The 9772-nt window shown below is 39.9% G+C and overlaps 2 non-coding genes across 2 annotated transcripts in view; both read left to right on the plus strand.

The window, feature by feature from the left end:
- Positions 1-562, plus strand: part of LOC145892791 (small subunit ribosomal RNA) — a 1824-nt gene extending 1262 nt beyond the window's left edge. The window contains exon 1 of the ribosomal RNA XR_014401196.1: positions 1-562. This exon is cut by the window's left edge and continues 1262 nt beyond it. This is a non-coding gene — a ribosomal RNA (small subunit ribosomal RNA).
- Positions 563-822: 260 nt separating this feature from the next.
- LOC145892759 (5.8S ribosomal RNA) lies at positions 823-976 on the plus strand. Its single transcript, XR_014401169.1, has one exon. It is a non-coding gene; the product is annotated as a 5.8S ribosomal RNA (ribosomal RNA).
- The last annotated feature ends 8796 nt before the right edge of the window (positions 977-9772 follow it).

Raw genomic sequence — 9772 nt, forward strand, 5'->3', positions numbered from 1 at the left:
GAGCTCTTTCTTGATTCTGTGGGTGGTGGTGCATGGCCGTTATTAGTTAGTGGAGCGATTTGTCTGGTTAATTCCGATAACGAACGAGACTCTGGCTTGCTAACTAGTTACGCGACCCTATCGGTCGGCGTTGAACTTCTTAGAGGGACTAGTGGCGCTTAGCCACACGAGATTGAGCAATAACAGGTCTGTGATGCCCTTAGATGTTCGGGGCCGCACGCGCGCTACACTGACCGGATCAGCGTGTCGCCGCCTAGGCCGGAAGGTCCGGGTAACCCGCTGAACCCCGGTCGTGCTAGGGATAGGGAATTGCAATTGTTTCCCTTGAACGAGGAATGCCCAGTAAGCGCGAGTCATCAGCTCGCGTTGATTACGTCCCTGCCCTTTGTACACACCGCCCGTCGCTACTACCGATTGAATGGTTTAGTGAGGTCCTCCGATTGGACCTGGCGCGTTCGGCAACGGCCGCGCCGGCGTCCGAGAAGACGATCTAACTTGATCATTTAGAGGAAGTAAAAGTCGTAACAAGGTTTCCGTAGGTGAACCTGCGGAAGGATCATTACCGGCCGATCGCCGATCGAGTGGTCGTGCGTTCGACAGGTGGAGAAGGCTCCGTATCTTGGTGGCCGCGCACGCCCTTCGTCGCTGTTGAGGCGCACGCGATTGCACTTCGGTCACCCTGTTTCGTTCTGCGCCGAGTGCCGTGGCCATGTGCCAGGCTGGCTTCATGCGTCGCCTACGGCTGGCGACCGCTCGGCCACCGCTTTTTTCGACTGTGCAATCCGGCTGGGTCGCGCTTGTCCAACTGACGAAGTCACGGAGGGCTCTTGGCGGTGGATCACTCGGCTCGCGAGTCGATGAAGGACGCAGCTAGCTGCGTGAATTAATGTGAATTGCAGGACACATTGAGCATCGACGTTCTGAACGCAAATTGCGGCACCGGGTCAATCCCGGCGCCACGCCCGCCTCAGGGTCGCGTTGTAACGTTCCCGCGCGGCGACGCGTCGGGCCGGTGCGGTGTCGGCCGTTGCCACGGTCGTCCCGCCCAGGACAGCACGAACGCAGTGTCAGCGCGCGAAACCGAACGCGGCGTGCGTCTCGTTACGAGTCGGCCTCGAAGAGGATCCCGGCCCGGAGCAGCACGGCTCGCGTTCGGGCGCGGCGCTCGCACGAGCTTCGGTGGCGCGCGCGTGTCTCTCGCAAACGAGGCACTGGATTATCGGCCTGAGGTCGGACGAGGCTACCCGCTGAATTTAAGCATATTACTAAGCGGAGGAAAAGAAACTAACGAGGATTCCCTACGTAATGGTGGGAAACAAAATTGAAATTTTGTAAACGAATTTTGTGAACGAATTTTGTGAACAAAATTCTTGACGACGACTGGCCACATGATGGGGGTAGAGGGCCATACTTGAAATTAGAAGCGTTACGCAAACGTGCTGTAACATATTATGGAATAAAAATGCTAGGTTATACAGGTGTCAAATGAGCTATTTAAATCAACACTATCGGATAAATTGGACAATGTTGGTCCAAACGTGAGATAATGGGGCCGGGGTTAAGGATTGTTCCTAAATCAGAAATCTTTTTCAACTAATTTATCAAACTAATCTGTTGGAACATGTCATACGAATTAATCCAAAACAAACTAGATTTTCATCCACTATCACACGAAACAAACGCTGTGCGAAATATGTGTGAGTAGGGCATATGTTGAAGCAAAACGTTTCTTAATTTAAAGTTGAAACGCCTCAGTAAGTATAACTTACGTCTATATATACTGTGATAACTGATTTTATCTATTCAAAAATGCAAAAAGTTGCACAAAAACATCATGAACATAGCATGAATTAAAATTTGTTTTCGAAACAAAATTCGATTACAAATGCCTTTGATCCGTTAATCACTGTGTTGTATAGAGTGGGAAACAAAATTTGTTTTCGAAACAAAATTCGTTTATAAATGCATTTAAACCGTTAATCACTGTGTTGTACATAGTGGGAAACAAAATTTGTTTTTGAAACAAAATTCGATTACAAATGCCGTTGATCCATTAATCACTGTGTTGTAATACCATTAGTCCGACACAAATATGTTGTTCATAGTGGAAACAGAATCTGTAATTTGTGTGTGAAGTTCAAAGTCACTTGATTTAAAAATGTCAAAAAATTTTTCGACCACCATCGCAGGCGGTCTCTCAAAATCAATTATTTCCGCCGAACCTTAGCCACCATAGTCTCAAACATGCGTTTTCGTTCAGCAACAAAATCCTAAAGGACATAGGCCAGTTTGATTTTCACTGCTAGATTTGTACTGGCATCTAGTATTTGTGTGCAAAATTTCAAGTCGCTTGATATAAAAATGTTCAAATTGCAGGCGGGCAACTGTCAATTTGAGTTAATTTCGCCGATCCTTGGCCACCATAGTGTCAAACATGCGTTTTCGGTCGCGAATAAAAAACTAAAGGACATAGGCCAATTTGGTTTTTATTGTTCGTTTTGCACTGGCATCTAGTATTTGTGTGCAAAATTTCAAGTCGATTGATATAAAAATGTTCAAATTGCAGGCGGGCAACTGTCAATTTGAGTAAATTTCGACGAACCTTAGCCACCATGGTGTCAAACATTCGTTTTCGGTCGCGAATAGAAAACTAAAAGACATAGGCCAATTTGGTTTTCACTGCTCGTTTTGTACTGGCATCTAGTATTTGTGTACAAAATTTCAAGTCGCTTGATATAAAAATGTTCAAATTGCAGGCGGGCAACTGTCAATTTGAGTAAATTTCGACGAACCTTAGCCACCATGGTGTCAAACATGCGTTTTCGGTCGCGAATAAAAAACTAAAGGACATAGGCCAATTTGGTTTTTATTGTTCGTTTTGCACTGGCATCTAGTATTTGTGTGCAAAATTTCAAGTCGATTGATATAAAAATGTTCAAATTGCAGGCGGGCAACTGTCAATTTGAGTAAATTTCGACGAACCTTAGCCACCATGGTGTCAAACATTCGTTTTCGGTCGCGAATAGAAAACAAAAAAACATAGGCCAATTTGGTTTTCACTGCTCGTTTTGTACTGGCATCTAGTATTTGTGTACAAAATTTCAAGTTGCTTGATATAAAAATGTTCAAATTGCAAGCGGGCAACTGTCAATTTGAGTAAATTTCGCCGAACCTTAGCCACCATAGTGTCAAACATGCGTTTTCGGTCGCAAATAAAAAACTAAAAGACATAGGCCAATTTGGTTTTTCTTGTTCGTTTTGCACTGGCATCTAGTATTTGTGTTCAAAATTTCAAGTCGCTTGATATAAAAATGTTCAAATTGCAGGCGGGCAACTGTCAATTTGAGTAAATTTCGACGAACCTTAGCCACCATAGTGTCAAACATGCGTTTTCGGTAGCGAATAAAAAACAAAAAGACATAAGCCAACTTGGTTTTTATTGTTCGTTTTGCACTGGCATCTAGTATTTGTGTGCAATATTTCAAGTCGCTTGATATAAAAATGTTCAAATTACAAGCGGGCAACTGTCAATTTGAGTTAAATTCGACGAACCTTAGCCACCATAGAGTCAAACATGCGTTTTCGGTCGCAAATAAAAAGCTAAAGGACATAGGCCAATTTGGTTTTCACTGCTCGTTTTGCACTGGCATCTAGTATTTGTGTGCAAAATTTCAAGTCGCTTGATATAAAAATGTTTAAATTGCAGGCGGGCAACTCTCAATTTGAGTTAATTTCGCCGATCCTTGGCAACCATAGTGCCAAACATGCGTTTTCGGTCGCGAATAAAAAACTAAAAGATATAGGCCAATTTGGTTTGCTCTGCTCGTTTTGTACTGGCATCTAGTATTTGTGTGCAAAATTTCAAGTCGCTTGATATAAAAATGTTCAAATTGCAGGCAGGCAACTGTCAATTTGTGTTAATTTCGACGAACCTTAGCCACCATAGTGTCAAACATGCGTTTTCGGTCGCGAATATAAAACTAAAAGACATAGGCCAATTTGGTTTTTCTTGTTCGTTTTGCACTGGCATCTAGTATTTGTGTTCAAAATTTCAAGTCGCTTGATATAAAAATGTTCAAATTGCAGGCGGGCAACTGTCAATTTGAGTAAATTTCGACGAACCTTAGCCACCATAGTGTCAAACATGCGTTTTCGGTAGCGAATAAAAAACTAAAAGACATAGGCCAACTTGGTTTTTATTGTTCGTTTTGCACTGGCATCTAGTATTTGTGTGCAATATTTCAAGTCGCTTGATATAAAAATGTTCAAATTACAAGCGGGCAACTGTCAATTTGAGTTAAATTCGACGAACCTTAGCCACCATAGAGTCAAACATGCGTTTTCGGTCGCAAATAAAAAGCTAAAGGACATAGGCCAATTTGGTTTCCACTGCTCGTTTTGCACTGGCATCTAGTATTTGTGTGCAAAATTTCAAGTCGCTTGATATAAAAATGTTTAAATTGCAGGCGGGCAACTCTCAATTTGAGTTAATTTCGCCGATCCTTGGCAACCATAGTGCCAAACATGCGTTTTCGGTCGCGAAAAAAAACTAAAGAATATAGGCCAATTTGGTTTGCTCTGCTCGTTTTGTACTGGCATCTAGTATTTGTGTGCAAAATTTCAAGTCGCTTGATATAAAAATGTTCAAATTGCAGGCAGGCAACTGTCAATTTGTGTTAATTTCGACGAACCTTAGCCACCATGGTGTCAAACATGCGTTTTCGGTCGCGAATATAAAACTAAAAGACATAGGCCAATTTGGTTTTTCTTGTTCGTTTTGCACTGGCATCTAGTATTTGTGTTCAAAATTTCAAGTCGCTTGATATAAAAATGTTCAAATTGCAGGTGGGCAACTGTCAATTTGAGTAAATTTCGACGAACCTTAGCCACCATAGTGTCAAACATGCGTTTTCGGTAGCGAATAAAAAACTAAAAGACATAGGCCAACTTGGTTTTTATTGTTCGTTTTGCACTGGCATCTAGTATTTGTGTGCAATATTTCAAGTCGCTTGATATAAAAATGTTCAAATTACAAGCGGGCAACTGTCAATTTGAGTTAAATTCGACGAACCTTAGCCACCATAGAGTCAAACATGCGTTTTCGGTCGCAAATAAAAAGCTAAAGGACATAGGCCAATTTGGTTTTCACTGCTCGTTTTGCACTGGCATCTAGTATTTGTGTGCAAAATTTCAAGTCGCTTGATATAAAAATGTTTAAATTGCAGGCGGGCAACTGTCAATTTGAGTTAATTTCGCTGAAACTTCGCCACCATAGTGCCAAACATGCGTTTTCGGTCGCGAATAAAATACTAAAAGACATAGGTCAATTTGGTTTTCACTGCTCGTTTTGTACTGGCATGTAATATTTGTGTGCATAATTTCAAGTTGCTTGATATAAAAATGTTCAAATTGCAAGCTGGCAACTGTCAATTTGAGTTAATTTCGCCGAACCTTAGCCACCATAGAGTCAAACATGCGTTTTGGGTCGCGAATAAAAAACTAAAGGACATAGGCCAATTTGGTTTTCACTGCTCGTTTTGTACTGGCATCTAGTATTTGTGTGCAAAATTTCAAGTCGCTTGATATAAAAATGTTCAAATTACAAGCGGGCAACTGTCAATTTGAGTTAAATTCGACGAACCTTAGCCACCATACAGTCAAACATGCGTTTTCGGTCGCGAATAAAAAGCGAAAGGACATAGGCCAATTTGGTTTTCACTGCTCGTTTTGCACTGGCATGTAGTATTTATGTGCAAAATTTCAAGTCGCTTGATATAAAAATGTTCAAATTGCAGGCGGGCAACTCTCAATTTGAGTTAATTTCGCCGATCCTTGGCAACCATAGTGCCAAACATGCGTTTTCGGTCGCGAATAAAAAACTAAAGGACATAGGCCAATTTGGTTTTCACTGCTCGTTTTGTACTGGCATGTAGTATTTGTGTGCAAAATTTCAAGTCGCTTGATATAAAAATGTTCAAATTGCAAGCGGGCAACTGTCAATTTGAGTAAATTTCGCCGAACCTTAGCCACCATAGTGTCAAACATGCGTTTTCGGTCGCGAATATAAAAACAAAAGACATAGGCCAATTTGGTTTTTCTTGTTCGTTTTGCACTGGCATCTAGTATTTGTGTGCAAAATTTCAAGTCGCTTGATATAAAAATGTTCAAATTGCAAGCGGGCAACTGTCAATTTGAGTTAATTTCGCTGAAACTTCGCCACCATAGTGCCAAACATGCGTTTTCGGTCGTGAATAAAATACTAAAAGACATAGGCCAATTTGGTTTTCACTGCTCGTTTTGTACTGGCATGTAGTATTTGTGTGCATAATTTCAAGTTGCTTGATATAAAAATGTTCAAATTGCAAGCGGGCAACTGTCAATTTGAGTTAATTTCGCCGATCCTTGGCAACCATAGTGCCAAACATGCGTTTTCGGTCGCGAATAAAAAACTAAAGGACATAGGCCAATTTGGTTTTCACTGCTCGTTTTGTACTGGCATCTAGTATTTGTGTGCAAAATTTCAAGTCGCTTGATATAGAAATGTTCAAATTGCAGGCGGGCAACTGTCAATTTGAGTTAATTTCGCCGATCCTTAGCCACCATAGTGTCAAACATGCGTTTTCGGTCGCGAATAAAAAACTAAAGGACATAGGCCAATTTGGTTTTCACTGCTCGTTTTGTACTGGCATGTAGTATTTGTGTGCATAATTTCAAGTCGCTAGATATAAAAATGTTCAAATTGCAAGCGGGCAACTGTCAATTTGAGTTAATTTCGACGAACCTTAGCCACCATAGAGTCAAACATGCGTTTTGGGTCGCGAATAAAAAACTAAAGGACATAGGCCAATTTGGTTTTCACTGCTCGTTTTGTACTGGCATCTAGTATTTGTGTGCAAAATTTCAAGTCGCTTGATATAAAAATGTTCAAATTGCAAGCGGGCAACTGTCAATTTGAGTAAATTTCGCCGAACCGCCTTCGATTTGAACATTTTTATATCAAGCGACTTGAAATTTTGCACACAAATAGTAAATGCCAGTAGAAAACGAACAGTGAAAACCAAATTGGCCTATGTCTTTTAGTTTTTTATTCGCGAAGGAAAACGCATGTTTGGCACTACGGTGGCTAAGGTTCGGCGGAATTACGTAATTTTGAGAGTTGCCCGCCTGTGATTTGAACAATTTTATATCAAGCGACTTGAAATTTTGCACACAAATACTAGATGCCAGTACAAAACAAGCAGTGAAAACCAAATTGGCCTATGTCCTTTAGTTTTTTGTTCGTGAAGGAAAACGCATGTTTGACACTATGGTGGCTAAGGTTCGGCGGATCTAACTAATTTTGACAGTTGACCGCCTATGATTTCAACATTTTTCCATCAAGCGATTTGAAGTTTTGCACACAAATATTAGATGCCAGTACAAAACGAACAATAAAAACCAAATTGGCCTATGTCCTTTAGTTTTTTATTCGCGAACGAAAACGCATGTTTGGCACTACGGTGGCTAAGGTTCGGCGGATTTATGTAATTTTGAGAGTTGCCCGCCTGTGATTTGAACATTTTAATATCAGGGGACTTGAAGTTTTGCACACAAATACTACATGCCAGAACAAAACGAGCAGTGAAAACTGCTAAGGCATGATGGCTACTGTCAAATTCTGATGGTTGGCCGCCTACCTTTGCTTTATTTTAAAGTCAATTGACGTGAAGTTTTAAACACAAATACAAATTTGGTTTCCCACTATGGTCACTATAGTGAGTAACGGATCAAAATCCTTTGAAAACGAATTTTGTTTCGAAAACAAATTATGTTTCCCACTATGTACAACATGGTGAGTAACGGATCAAAGTCATTTGAAAACGAATTTTGTTTCGAAAACAAATTATGTTTCCCACTATGTACAACATGGTGAGTAACGAACCAAAGCATTTGTAAACGAAATTAATTTCGAAAACGAATTTTTGTTTCCCACTATGTACAACATGGTGAGTAACGATCCAAAGGCATTTGTAAACGAATTTTGTTTCGAAAACAAATTATGTTTCCCACTATGTACAACATGGTGAGTAACGAACCAAAGGCATTTGTAAACGAATTTTGTTGCAAAAACAAATTATGTTTCCCACTATGTACAACATGGTGAGTAACGATCCAAAGGCATTTGTAAACGAATTTTGTTTCGAAAACAAATTATGTTTCCCACTATGTACAACATGGTGAGTAACGAACCAAAGGCATTTGTAAACGAATTTTGTTGCAAAAACAAATTATGTTTCCCACTATGTACAACATGGTGAATAACGGATCAAAGTCATTTGAAAACGAATTTTGTTTCGAAAACAAATTATGTTTCCTGCTATGGGCAACATAGATAGTAACGATCCAAAGGCATTTGTAAACGAATTTTGTTTTGAAAACGAATTTTGTTTCCCGGTATAGACATCATGGTGAGTAACGAACCAAAGGCATTTGTAAACGAATTTTGTTTCGAAAACAAATTATGTTTCCCACTATGTACAACATGGTGAGTAACGATCCAAAGGCATTTGTAAACGAATTTTGTTTCGAAAACGAATTTTTTTTTCCCGGTATAGACATCATGGTGAGTAACGAACCAAAGGCATTTGTAAACGAATTTTGTTTCGAAAACAAATTATGTTTCCCACTATGTACAACATGGTGAGTAACGATCCAAAGGCATTTGTAAACGAATTTTGTTTCGAAAACGAATTTTGTTTCCCGGTATAGACATCATGGTGAGTAACGAACCAAAGGCATTTGTAAACGATTTTTGTTTCGAAAACAAATTATGTTTCCCACTATGTACAACATGGTGAGTAACGATCCAAAGGCATTTGTAAACGAATTTTGTTTCGAAAACGAATTTTTGTTTCCCGGTATAGACATCATGGTGAGTAACGAACCAAAGGCATTTGTAAACGAATTTTGTTTCGAAAACAAATTATGTTTCCCACTATGTACAACATGGTGAGTAACGAACCAAAGGCATTTGTAAACGAATTTTGTTGCGAAAACAAATTATGTTTCCCACTATGTACAACATGGTGAGTAACGGATCAAAGTCATTTGAAAACGAATTTTGTTTCGAAAACAAATTATGTTTCCTGCTATGGGCAACATAGATAGTAACGATCCAAAGGCATTTGTAAACGAATTTTGTTTCGAAAACGAATTTTGTTTCCCGTTATGGGCAACATAGATAGCAACGATCCAAAGGCATATGTAAACGAATTTTGTTTCGAAAACGAATTTTGTTTCCCGCTATGGGCAACATAGATAGTAACGATCCAAAAGCATTTGTAAACGAATTTTGTTTCGAAAACGAATTTTGTTTCACGCTATGGGCAACATAGATAGTAACGATCCAAAAGCATTTGTAAACGAATTTTGTTTCGAAAACGAATTTTGTTTCCCGCTATGGGCAACATAGATAGCAACGATCCAAAGGCATATGTAAACGAATTTTGTTTCGAAAACGAATTTTGTTTCCCGCTATGGGCAACATAGATAGTAACGATCCAAAGGCATTTGTAAACGAATTTTGTTTCGAAAACGAATTTTGTTTCCCGCTATGGGCAACATAGATAGTGACGATCCAAAGGCATTTGTAAACGAATTTTGTTTCGAAAACGAATTTTGTTTCCCGCTATGGGCAACATAGATAGTAACGATCCAAAGGCATTTGTAAACGAATTTTGTTTCCCGCTATGGGCAACATAGATAGTAACGATCCAAAAGCATTTGTAAACGA

Source organism: Ascidia mentula, chromosome 2 (genome assembly GCF_947561715.1).
Source record: "Ascidia mentula chromosome 2, kaAscMent1.1, whole genome shotgun sequence".
NCBI classification, from domain to species: Eukaryota; Metazoa; Chordata; class Ascidiacea; order Phlebobranchia; family Ascidiidae; genus Ascidia; species Ascidia mentula.